General features: G+C 40.2%; 1 protein-coding gene across 3 annotated transcripts in view; it reads left to right on the top strand.

Moving 5' to 3' along the window:
- PCNX1 (pecanex 1) overlaps nt 1-14,180 on the top strand; it is a 617,237-nt gene that overhangs the window by 921 nt on the left and 602,136 nt on the right. The gene's annotated exons all lie outside the window — the stretch shown is intronic.

The following is a 14,180-nucleotide window of genomic DNA, read 5'->3' as shown; positions in this document are numbered from 1 at the left end:
GGACTGGTAAAAACTATACGTCAGAGACAACAGCATTCCATAATGGTTCCCGATGTTGAGGAAGTGGCCATGTGAAACGTGGCGCACTTCAGATGAAGTGCGCAGTAAGCAAACAACCTGTAAGCACTGCTTGGGGAGCTGTATAAAAAGAATAAGAAATGAAAGGGGCACTATCAAAGGAGGAAATAGAAAGCCAACACTGTAATGCACTCATTTTCAGGTGGATGTACACATGATTGGAAAATGCGGTCATTCACAGGGCAAGAAAGCCAATGACTGATAGGGACTGACCCACAGTCCTCTTCATTACAATGTCCTGGAAGAAACGGGAGTGTAAATGGTACTCAGACAAACCAACGGCAAACTAGAGTAGGGATATATATTCATAAGCAAAATACTCTCTCCTAAAGGGCCCTAATAAGGATTCTGACAGTGTAAATCTTCTATATCCATGATTTGTCAAAGTGGCTAACCAGCACTAGAACCCTTGCCTACTACAGTTATCTGTGAGATTCCATTTAGCAAATTATCTATTTGTAGGATCTAATATAGAATATCAGCGATCTGCCTTAAATGCCTATTTTACTTTAACATATGCTTTTCACAATCAGTATGTCAGGTCTACTGCCTTTATCATAACCTTTCATTATAAACAATAAGGCCTATAACCATTACCATTGGCTTGTCACCATATCCAACTCAGATCAACTGTGTTGGGCATAAGCCTTCCAACAAGGCAATCACCAGGTATACCGTATTATAATTACAAATATGTTCAAAATACAGTTGTCAAAACAACATTAAACATAATAAATACCATAATGCAGATTATGTGGGTGGGTTGCCAATGCCCATAATGGGAATCTGCGAGTTTCAATATAACAAAATACATTTACAAAACTAAATTTGGCAAAACAATATACAACTCCTCTCAGTAGGGCTTAACAAGAATCATCACAGTAAAATTCGACTCCCTCGGCTTGTCATAATGGGTGACCAAAACCCTTGCCTACTATGCTAATCTATGAGATTATATGTAAACAGATAGCTTTGCATGTCCTGTAACATGATGTAACGTTTCCCAGCATACCAATCAAGTATATAGCTGTTATGATTGGCTTTTTGCCATAACCAACTTGGGCCTATTGTACTCAGTGTAAGCTTTCCTTCAACGTAAACATCAGACATAGAGTCATACAATTGGAAATGTATACAAAGCTACAGCTGGTTTAGAAAAATACTGTCTCTCCTAAAAAAAAAAAAAAAGAAGCCTAAAATCGTTATTGTAGTGTGTATCTTTTATCCCCACCATTCATTTGGGTGGATCACCAAAACACTTGCCTACTATGGTAATTTATGAAACTCCGTGTAACAACGTACCTGCCTACAAGCCAGTGTAATAACAATCATCCATACATAAAAGCATATTGTCTTTAACACACACTTTTCACAATACTTTGGTCAAGCGTTCTGCCTTTGTCACAGTGTTTTTGATAATAAACAGATCAAACCTATAACTTCTGGCATTACTTTACTCTATGAACTGATGAAGCTTTTACCATTGACTATACACCTTATCCAACTCCGGACTATTCGAGTGCACATCAACTTGTAAAGTTCATGCACACAGGTATAAAATTACAAAAATACAGCTTGCAAAACTATTTACACCCCTCTGAAAAGAACTAACCAGAATCGACACAGTGAAAAACCTCAAGGTTTAGTCTGTGTGGGTGTAGAACTCCAAAACCCTTATCTGCTATGGTAAACTGTGAGATTACATGTCACAAAATACCTGTCTGTAGCTTGTTAACACAATGTGATGACAACCAACGGATATAGGGTTATTGGCTTTAACCCCTTCGATGCTCATGACGGAACGGTTCCGTCATGAGCATCGGTTGAGCTGTGCTCATGACGGAACCGTTCCGTCATGGCCCGCCCGCGCTCGAACCCTTCAGCACCGCGGGGGAATCCGCGCAGCGCTGAAGGGGTTAACAGATGATTTCCACAATTAATTGGGTAGACCAATTGCCTATGGCATAATGTTTCCTACTAAGCAGACCAGTAGTAGAACTCTGAAAGCTCTATTTTGTTGATCAAATAATGTCAAGCGACAGTTGCACCATCAAGCCAGGCTTAAAAATCCTTGTAGGTTAGTGTAGTCATGGATATACTGTCAGTATCGGACTGGGGCAGAAAATATGCCCCAGAACCAAAATAAAGGTGGCCCCCATTAGTGAATTAGAGAGCTAAAAAAGTAGCCCATGTTTGCAAATCGAGGCAGTTTTGAGCTTGTAAAGATACACCGTGTAAGTGCTTTGCAAGGTAAAGGAGACTACATAGATTTGACCTTGCTGCAGGCAATTTTTGTATTAATATTGGGGAACTCGGCAGTAAAAACGGGCCATCAGACCAAAAAACAGTCCCACAAACAGCCCAATAAAAAACTCCGCACACCCTGACTTGTCAAACTAGCCCTTTGGGCACTGCCTGATAGACCAGTCCAACCCAGTTTGCTGTACATTCAAAGAAAGAAATAACATGTCAGTTTATGTCTTCTTACAAATTGCTGCTTATTTTCTCCTGCAAATTGATGTTTACAGAATGCTCTGACTTTGTAGTCAGAGAAAGAAAAGTAAAGTCAGTGGTCTGAATAGTACTGTGGTTCAGGAAGTTTAAAAGGAAACGCTGTATGATGTTGTTTTTTTCTAACACACAACAGTTAACTATTTTGTAAATATATAGTACACATATTTCAAAATATAGCAGTTAGGAAAGTAATTTTTTTAAATTCAAAAGTGTAATGAAAACAACGATTTTAACAGGATCAAATCAGACTTCTTCACTTGGTGTTATGGAAATGATCAATGTTTGCTGTAATCTAATTTCCAAACATTATTATTTGTACGCTATATAGTTTTATCTGTAAAACTGTATGTTGGGGAATTTTGTGGCAATTTCTATAAATGACAGTGCACTACCACATCATGCTTTCAGAATATATTTATTAAAAGTGAGAGGTTTAGACATGCGCTGAGAAATATTTCTGCTCCCAACCTGATGACAATGCTGTTAGTGAGCTAAGAGCCAAGGCAGGGGTATCCTATATGTGGGCTAGATTTTTATAATACATGGACCAAAGGTTTAGTCAATTAAATCAAATAAGCGTTTTTTGTATGGCTCACATGCTGCACTCAAATATTTGAAAGTACTTTATGATAATGAAGACCAAGACGACTCGAGATCAAATAGTTTCCCAGGATCACACAATTTTAGACAAATTCTTGGGTCTAGAGCATTACTTTAGGCCGAGTAGATTATTGAAGTCACTAGAACTGCAGGTTTTGCAACATTTTTATGATTTTTCGAGATCTGATATAACCCGGGAGATGATGTGGTTGATCAATTCTTTAGCTGGTATTTCAGGAAAGGGTTGTTTTTAGTGCCACAGGCAGGGTTTCTTAACCTGGGGTCTGCAGATACCTAGACATCCATACAACTACTCAGGGGGTCTCAACTATTTAGAAAACAAATGTTAGGTAACTAATAAAGTATGCATACATAAACAAGCAAAATGTAAAAACTTTCATAAGCTCTGTAAACACAAAAGCATTTGAAATAGTAAGCTAAAAATGAAGTTGATATCCTTGGCTTTATTCATGGGAGCACCGCAAATACAGCAAATAGCCAATTGGTGGCCTGAAATTAAGCTCTGTTATCCGGTGAACAAAAAAGAGCATCTATTAAGATAAGAAAAAGTTGCTATATGTTAGATTGTAGCATAGTATCTGTTAGAAATCACACACAAAATTGAAAAGAACCAACGTTCCCATTAATACTTCAAATGTTTGTATATTTTTTGTTTGAGGAATTAAATAAGATATTTTGTAATTTTTTATTTGTTTAATGCAGTCTTGGTATTTGTGTATGTTGTTTAGGGATTCATATTGTAGAAATTGCTTAAGTGGGGGTCCCAGGCTTTCAGTAGTGATTCACAGGAGTCCACAGAAGTCAAAAGCTTATGGGCCGCTGGCTTACAGGAAGGTCAGGAAAGATGGAGAGAGATTAAATTCTGACGTTTGGGCCCGTGCAATTGTTTGGTTGTTTTTTTTTAGATTTTTAGATTGCAGTGGTTTCAAGAATCATCTGGGAATTACTTTGGGTGGAGCTGCAATTGAACATTCTGGTTGAAGTTCACTGTTTTGTAGTTTAGGGCTGCTTGTGAGAGAAGCAATGGACGATCATAGGTTTTACTTTTGAGGTCAGCTGGGGGGGCGGGTGTAGGGTGCTCTAGGAGAAATAGTCTTGTACTGCATTTCTGTTAGGCTTCGAATGAGATTTGAGAGTTCCCTGGTGGCCACTGGATCTTCCTAAAGACTGTGGTGACACATTTAAACTGTTTCTTCAGTTTCTAGTCTGCCACATTTTATAACGCCCCCATCGAAAGTGTAAAAGAGATGGAGCATGGCATTTCTGTAATTGGTTAGAGTTAGGACTGGGGAAGTGCCTTCAAAATCCTTTACTGGAAAGAAGATTTTCTTTTTCCTTCAGTTGGTGGAGTAGAAAGGTACATGTGTTTACCTCTGTTTCCAGTTGATGGTAGTTATTCAATTAAAGTAGTCTTTACGGTGCTCATTCCAGAATGAACCCCACTAAAGGTTATACCCCCTCGACCAGAGAAGCACACGCAAGAAGCTCAGATATATGTGAACCACCTGAGTCAAGTATAAACCGTATGACATCTCAGAGGCACTGTGAATGTAGAACATTGTCCTAGGACAATTGATCCCTGTACAATGGTCGGTCCTGCCAGTGCATGTATGCAAAAATAAAATCCATTAGGGATGTAAATGTGTTATTGAACCAGTATATATTTCTATAAATGGTTACATTGATGTATGAGTAATTTACAGTGTGAATTTTTCACCTGTTAAATGAAGTGGCGCAAAATAAGGGTGTTGTAGGTATTGGAGTTGTCTGGGTTATTTGCTAGTTGTGTTAAACAACTTACCAACAGACCGTCATTTAAGTGGTATTAATGGTTGGCTGTGATACCTGAGCAACAAAATCTTTAATTTCCTCAATGTTATTGTTCTAGTCAGGGCCACTGGAATTATGTGGCAGGAGAGTGCCAAATTATACGGTAAGGTTGAGTAAATTATGTGTCAAGAAAGGGCAAATTATACATCATAAATGCAGCACAATTTGTGATGGTATTACTTTTTTATTTAATCATTTTTAAACTTGGTAACACTCTGTGCATTGGTTGCACCTTATAAGTACAGTTTAACATCCAAATTTAGCAAAAAGTAACAAAGGTGTGCAATCCAGCTTTGCAAAGGGCCTTCCACTGCGCAGCAACACGTTTCATGGCATTTTTAGTAACTTTTGAACTGTTGAGTTAGAAACAAACCTTTTGTGTTAAAATCTGTAGATTATGCAGCAGATTATAGATTATGTGGCAAATGTGGTAAATCTATAATTATGTGAAAATGGCTGCAGCCACATAATTCCACTGGCCCTGGTTATAGTTAACTTCTTTAATGTAGTAAATATTTTTGGTTTAAAGTTGATCAGATATCCACATTTATAATTGTTTAGCTGATATAATATACTATATGACAAAGCGTACACTGAAGGAATAAACCATTTGTCTTTCTCTAATGAAATAAATGCTAACTCAATTAGCACCTTTCTGTTATGGGTCGCTGTAGCATAAACTTGTGCTCACAATCATGTGGTGAATAACCAAAATCAGAAGAAGAAAAAATGACGACTGTTTGTATCACATTGTAGGACTATTAACTTTCTTTTTCGTTACCTGCTGTCTGAAAATGCATCTGGTACGGTGCCAGTGATGATAAATGCATATTGTTACAGAACAGAGCTTTTATTTAGCAGAAACTGTTGAAAGGAACCATCTGCTCTGTGCACATTTGTGGAATGGCACGTTGAGCTGCTCAATGAACTGAACATGCGTGTTAGGGCCTTGTTCCTTCTTATGGCTTGCAGTGCTATGGAAGAGTGTATACTGCTCTTACATTCGTTTTGGCAATAGCTCAGTGGGTTTATGCATCTGCTGCAGAGGTTTTTCTTGAAAGATGAAGGTATCTAGCTTGCACCCATGATAGGCTATAAATACCTAGTCAGTTGGGTAGTAGTTTGGTTACAGACTTTGTTTATCAAATAGTCCTCAAGAAGCCATATTGTGCACAGTTTAAACGCACCTATTATTTACTTATTCTTCCCGGGTTGAGCTAACCGTAGACAGTCTCTGAGTTTTGCAGTCCGCTGACTTGTATTTGTTAAGTATTGATAAATTGTATATTAAGCACTTATGAACCACACCTAGCTGCTGCTTCGAGATATTGAATTGTAGCATGTATTTGTATCACATTTCTAAAGTCGGTGATGTTTAGGAATAGAGGAAAGTATAGCAGAGATCTAGCGAATGTAATCCTTGCCCCTCTGTTTTATGTTTACAATAATATTTTCCTTTTAATATGTTTGCTTGTTGCATAAATGTACTGTTTGTTTTAGAGTGCCTTTCATAGAAAGTAAGTCCATTTAACAGAATTGATCTTTCCCCATGGCCATCCAATACCCCTCCTTGTGACCCTTGTTAGTTAAAAGGATGCCTTCCACAAATCCCATGAATGGCGTCTGGCCCTGGGTGTACATGGTTTCTCTTTGTGGTCTAGTCTGTTTCTGGCACTGTCAGACTCTTGTTCACATGATGTGATTGGTGTGGTATCCTCAAGAAAAATTCAGGAGAATGAGTGTCCTCTCACTCATCGGGATTTTCTCTTGAGTAGACGACACCAGTCATATCATGAAAACAGCAATAGTCTGTTGGTTGTTCGAGCCTTTATCTGGTGAGCAAGGAGCCGAATGTCCACAGAGGAACATCGAATATCTCGGACACTAGTTAATTCATTCAAAGTGGCCCTCATTGGACACCATCCTAATCCAGGTCATTGTTTGGTATATGTATGACCTCAATGATTGGGTGAATTACCATAAAAGTGAAAAGTACACCTTTTTTGTTTTTTGGGAAATGGAGAACTATTACCAGTAATTGCATTTTTGTCAATGGTGTTTTAAATAGCAGGTGGTTAGAGATAATCAATGACCAGCAGTTATTTGTCACTATCTTTTGTAGGTGCTACCAGAGCACCACTGTTTAGCTGAAAATGTTGAAAAAGAAACAGTCTCTCTCTCTTTTTTACTATGTATAAATGTATTTGTGAAGTGTTGGCATATGGGTCCAACTCTCCTGGGCCTCCTTTGGACAGCAGTGATGTAGAAGGTCTGTTTGAGACCAGTGGTGCCGGGACATGTGAAGAGGAGAGTTTACCAATACAATTGGAACGAGAAAAGATGTTATAGCGTGCATTACACACAGTAACGTTACAGGCATATGGAATGTTTACCTACAATAGCACGATTTGAATTTTTTAGTCACCTGCCAAAATGTGCCTTGGAACCTCGAGCTTTGTTTTCCAATGTCTGCTATTATAGCAGTGTTTGCAGCAAGGACTATGTTGATTTGTACTTTCTCTTAGCTTCGGTATTAATTTTGTTTAGCTGCAGGGCCTTTCGCAATAGGGTGTCGGCCAGGCGTGTTGCGGTTTTCTGTTGTAACAAGTTGACAAAGCCCTGCTCGTAAATAGATTAATTAAAGCTGGCAAAGTCTGGAGCATCACATGAGAGATCTCATAAGCCTGCTTCTTCTCGGGAACATGTTTTTGCTCTTATGGCATTTCAAGTAATTGCTATGGCTTGTGAATTGTTTTTTAATAAAAAAAATGCATTTGACTTCTTCCAGACTGGCTGTTCTTATTTGGTTATTGTTTCAATTTCTTATTAAAAAAAAAAATGTTAGTGGATTTATTTTCAAATGCAACAGCGGGATGCAACCTTGCAAACAGTACGGTAGTCACCAACATATGGGGGGGGGGGGGTCGTAGAATACATCAGCTCAGTATACAATTGCATAATAAACATTTCGGCAACACAGCTTCATCATCATCACTTTATTTCGCCAATGAAGAAAACAATGGCATCAAAAGTATGCTACATACATACAAAGTGAAAATACCTAAGATAAGGTTACATAGAATATCATTTTGTATAAAAGGTGTCATTTATAAACGGTGATAAAACACACAGATAATTAATATCGAATAAAAATTACCTAAAAGCCTACACAAATTTACTCATCATAGCAAAGTCTGTTTCCTCCTGTTTTTAGCACACCGAATAAAGGAGGCCGTACAGAAGCAAGTAAAAAGATCTGATAGACATTAAAAAAAATATAGAGCTGGGCGACATTGTCTAAAATTCAGAGTTCCCAAGAGTGGCAATATGTACCTCTTCCTTTCCTCCCTATACATATTAGAAAAGAATAAGAAATGTAAATCACATTGCGAAGAGCAAGAGTTGTATTAGGGGGCTATCCCAACATAAGGGGAATGAAATTCAGGCGAAACCTATCGTCCTGTGTGCTCAACCTTGGTGCTAAAAGCCCTGGACTTTGTATGGTTAAGGTCACTTCTTGATATTCTCTCTTCTGCCAACAAGAGGCCATATTGTATTGTCCCTCCGGCTATTTCTACATTAACTCTTTTGCTCTTATCCTTCTTGTGAGGGACCGCTGTCCATATAAAAAAAACAAGAGGCCACACATCATTTACATTAGCAAATATGGCTATAGGTCCATGTGGCCAATAATAGTCATTCCCTGTCTCATTCTCAGCAAAATCCAGCCCGTAATGCGCCCTCCAGGGCCTCAACTTTATGGAACTTTCGTTGATACCCTCTGCTCGTATATGTAACCTTCTCTACAGCCATGTACATATCCATCCCCGTCCTCCATTCCCTTAGTGTGGGGAACTCTGGCACTCCCCAGAACCTGGCTTTGTCCCTCTTTGCCACCACCAATCCCAAGTTACTAAAGAGAAGGTTGGCCTGAGGGTCATCTACATCTGTCAGGATGCCCAGGATACCATATTTAGGATCCAGTGGTACATCATCCCTCAGGATATTGCACAGTTCATGCACTATTTCTTCCCAATACTCCAGAATCATCAGGCAGGTCTACAACATGTGCAAGAATGTCCCCTGCTACTCCCTTCACACCCACTGGGGACAGTGCACTGGCGTAACTAAACTTGACGTGGAGGGGCCCCCACCGGACTCAATTGGGAGCTCCCTGGTCAAGGGGACCCCCTGGAGCCTGCCCCCCCCCGCACCGTGGGGTTGCGGGGGCCTGTGTTATGCCACTGGAACAGAGCTCTTCCCATGGTACGCCTTGTCATAGTAAACCTAGTCTAGTATTTTGAGTTGAATCTGCCTTAGCCTGGTTTTAATTGCAACCTCTTTGGTGCATCAAAGCCATCTCTCAATCTGTATCATCAAGCTCATCCACGTATCGCACCAAGCCCCCTCTGAGCTTAAGCAAGGTGTCCGGTATATTGTTGTTTAGAGTTTTGTAGGTCTGGGAATTTAAATTCTCGCATCAACAGATTTGTTGAATAGCTAATGTTGTTCCAGTACATAACAATAAAGATGATGGATCGGGTCTGGTAGGTCAGCGGACTGGTGCATGTGTTGTAGGGTGTGTACCTCATAATCACATGTTCGAATCCTGGCAGGTTCACTAAGCGTCTGATCCTTTGAAGTAAATAAAATAAGGACCATACTATAACCTGTAGTGAAGACATCACGAGGTGCGTTGGGTTGAAGTGTAGTTTTATTGGAAAAGCAAGCGTATGCGTGCTCCAAGCTCAGCGCTCAACAAACGGTCCGATTCTAGAACATCATCTAGAATCCAACCATCACCACGACAACAATATGTTCAACACCACACATCTCTCTCTTTTACAAATATTAAAATCTTACTAATAAAAAAACACAATGGGAACAACTATTATAACAAAGAATTTGACTTGCAGTATAAAGCAATAATCTGATCAGTTGTATGTATAAAGGCACCACTATATACACAATGCTCTAACAAAAGATTTTTTTGATATTTATATATCCGAAAATTCAAAGTGTACACATCAACCCACTACAAAATCTTTCAGCTTTGCGGGGAGTGTAACAACTCTTCCTGATAATGTCACAGTGGACTTCACAGCAACAGCGTATTTTCCTTTGATGCTTTGACAGACTTCACAGGAGCCATGTTGTGACAGGATGTTTGTTCCAACCCGCCAGTATTCCTGAATAGAACTTCCAAATCCCTGGATGCGGCTTCCATACTAGGATAGTCCTCATTCTCTTCCTCCCACAACCACGACTTGGTGTTCCTGAACCAATCCTCTCCTTCCTTTCACTATTCCAAGACATGATTTTATTGCATCTTGGTAGTCTGCTGAAAGGCCAAACTTGCCATTGCTGAATTTAGCTGAACAAGAACAAACATTCCTCACTTGGTATGGCTCAGAAAAACGACAATCCCTCTTCGTCTTCTTTTTGTCCATTTTTACATGCACTCAGTCACCTTCCTTTAGAGCAACTTCCTTTACTCCTTGGCTTTTTTCATAAGACTCTCTAAATGTTTTGTGTGCCTTCTCTAGATTGGCTCTAAGTATTTCAGGTAACCACATTCTCTGGTATTCAGGAGACATCCATGCACAGTTGTGTTCTCGCCCCTTTAAGATTTTAAAACGACTGTAACCAGTTATTGTGGGTGTTATTCTGTATGCCCAGACTAGCCTACAAAGCTTCTTTTCCCAATTCTTGCCAGCATTAACGGCAGCCTTGATACTACTCATGATGACCATATTGAATCTTTCAACTGCACCACTTCCAACAGGATTATATACTTTGTTTTTCCTTAACACTGTTCCTTGAATAAAATGTGTTAATTTCTCCACTGTCCCTCAACAGGGACTTGGGAATCCCTTCAAGAAACTCTTCTCATGGAAGGAAACTATGCAGGCTTTATCCATCTTTTCGCATACATTTGTTTTGGGCCCTTTGGAGAAAGTATCAAAATGACCAATGATGTTCTTGGACATCCCTTTACAATCTAAAACAGGGCCAAGAGATTCTATGGCCAAACTGCCCATGGATAAGAAGGAATTTCATTAAGGCCCATAGGAGGGCTGAACACTACTCTGGATTTATCCGCATTAGCACAGTGTTCACATTTCCTCACAAATTTGTCCATCTCTAAGCCTACACCTGGCCACCAATAAAAAGCTGTTTGGATTTTACGATGCCAAAGTGCCCTTCATGCATTTGTTCTGATCTTCTTCATCTGAGTCTGTGAGGAGGCACCACTCTGTCCTCACTGAATACGAATACCAAACGAGACATCGACAATTACTCCTTAAGTTCCCAAATTTTGCTACATTCTTCACTTAATTTGCGCATGTTGGTCCACCCATGCAAAACATGTTCCATCACAATTTCCAATTCCTTGTCTTCTTCATAACCAGATGACCATTCACTCTCCGAAATAGCACTGGTTTCACAATCTGAGAAGAAAGCGGTATGCTGTTCCTATGGAGGAAGGGGGAACAAATATAGGCATACAGTCCTTACCAAGAGGATACAAGAAGGGAATGCTCCTAGTAGGAGCAAGAGCCCTCACACACCCCAAGAGGTGTCATGCTTCATCATCGGGCATGTCCTCATAAGGCCGGCGCTGCAGTGCCCAACGGGGCCTGCGATGGGGCTCTTTGCTGGAGATCTTTTTCCTGTTATCTTAGCCTATGATGAAGGTTGGTGTGTATGTTGTATGTAGAGTGTGAGTAGAGTGCAGGGAAAGTGTGGGCTGAAAATAACTATAAGAAACCACTGAACCAACTTTAATTAACAGGTTCTATGTTATGTTTAAAACAACCTTTATTGTAGCAAGAAAAGGATATAATGATCCTTTCAAGCATGTATTTAGTAAGGATGTGGGTCTACATGTTTCATGCCTCTTGGCGTCTGTTTGATTGTGGCATTTCTTCAGCACCAGTAAACCATTCATCTACTCACGAAGGGTCGGTTAATGCAAAAATGTGAAACCATACCCTCACTGAATCACACCAACCGTAATGATGACCCTTCAGGGTAAGAACCTATGAAAAAGGGGGGATAAAATCATCATATTAAATATTACAAATGTAAAAGCCATCATCATTCTGTTACTGGTAGTTAGTAGGTGTGAACCTCGCAGTAAATGGGTGTGAATCACGCAAACTCGTAGTTCTACACAGCGCTCACATTTCATCTCTTGTGGCGAGGACAGAGATCCCGCTGTCTGACTTGGGAGACTCCTAAGTGCTTATTCACCCATGTATTCATGTTGTCTGACATTGGCCTAGCTGAGATCCCTCCGTTGGGGACGTCGTTGGTCTTGTTATAGTTCACCCATACTGCACCCTGGTCATTTATGTCTCTGTGCTTGTCATTATACATTGCAACTACCCTTTTTGTGTGGAGAGTACAAAATCAGTAATTATAGCCACCAAAGCCCTACCTATAATTGTGGCTACGTTTTTGCCCATGTAGTTCCTGCCTTGAGTCTGGGAGATTGGGGACGTGGCCGGAACTCAAACTTACCCAGGAAGGACGGGTGGCAGTAGTCAATCGCTCTGGCATGAACGGACACTCATTGGCATGGCGGTAGACTCTAAAAAAAAAAAAATGCCAGAATTGGGCACAGTTTATTTGTTGAGAGGTAAATGAATCTCAAATAAACTCCAATGCTGGAAAAAAAATGTGTACTTACTAATGTGGGTGCGCGCGATTAGCGGCCGACCTGCCCTTCAATCATGCCGGTGTGTGGAAATTGCTCTGTGATGCCGGCGTGTATATCAAATTGAGTAGGGTATGTCATTTTTCAAAATTTGCCATGTATAAACATGCTAGGCTCGGGGCAAAGGTACTACCCATTAAAGTGCCCTGTTTTTGGTGGTAGAGTTGTTCTGGAAATTGAAAAAAAATTCTTTTAGTGCCAATGTAGTACATACGATGATGAACCTGACGGGGGTGGGGGAAGTCCATACCTCTGTTAACAGAGTTTGTTCAATCACCTCTAGAGCCTCATTTTGGGGAATGCTGGTATATAGGGCTTCCCCATCTAAGGTGACCAAAAGGTCAATGGATACATCAGCCTAGAGTGCCTCTAGCAAATTCAGTACATCTTTGGTGTTTTGCAAAAAAAAGACAGTCTTGGTTACTAGGGATTGAAAGAAATGATCACAAAACTGTGACTGGGTTCTCACAAGGACCCTATGACTCGCAGGATGTGGGTCTACATGTTTCATGCCTCCTAGCGTCTGTTTGATCATAGCATTTCTTCAGGACGAGTACACCCTCCATCTACTCACTGAGGGTTGGTTAATGCCAAGATGTGAAACCATACCCTCATCAAATCACACCAACCATAATAGTGTCATTCTACTTCTACTCAGTAACACTCTAATCAGCCTTCAAAGGCTACTTAACTGCCTTGGTATATATACAGGTAAGAATGGTCTGGAAGTAAACCACAAAAAAACAAATCTGATGGCTCTTAATCCGTGCATCAACAAAAATTGTAAGTGGCATCTCAGTCGAAACAAAATTGATGAGGCAGCTACTAATATTTATTTAAGGGTGAAAATAGATGCAAGGGGCAAATTTGCACCCCAGAAAAAGGTGATTAAGGGGAAAGTGCAGGTAATCAACCACGCATTCTCATCATTGGCAAGATCCATCCAAGGCCACAACCTGAAACCTCTGGGAGCAGTAATCAAGGCCTAATTGATACCAATCCTTTCGTATAGATCAGAGATAATGTTAGGCACTGAGGCTTCACTACTCGACAAACTAGTGATAAGCTCTTACAGATAAACCTTCCAGCTACCCAGATTGGCTTCACCTGCACAAGTTGGGTTGGAATTTTTACTAACAAAACAGTCATTTGCCTGACCTGCAGCATTTGTAAAGCTGTGACACAAACTCCGTGCAGCTGCCGACGATACTCTGGCTAATCAAGTGGTCTGAAATTAACTTACTATTCTCGAGATATTTCCCCCCATTGTATTAGGATGCTAGAATTGGGTGATCCTTGGAACTCTAATATATCTGAGCAAACCCTCAAGAGAATGATAAACAAGTCGATTAAACTGAAAAGTTGGACCGCAGATAAAGAAAGATTGACCAGGTGTCTACATGGGTGGCTGGTG

This window comes from Triturus cristatus, chromosome 9 (genome assembly GCF_964204655.1).
Source record: "Triturus cristatus chromosome 9, aTriCri1.1, whole genome shotgun sequence".
NCBI classification, from domain to species: Eukaryota; Metazoa; Chordata; class Amphibia; order Caudata; family Salamandridae; genus Triturus; species Triturus cristatus.
This window is presented reverse-complemented; position numbering and strand designations above follow the sequence as displayed.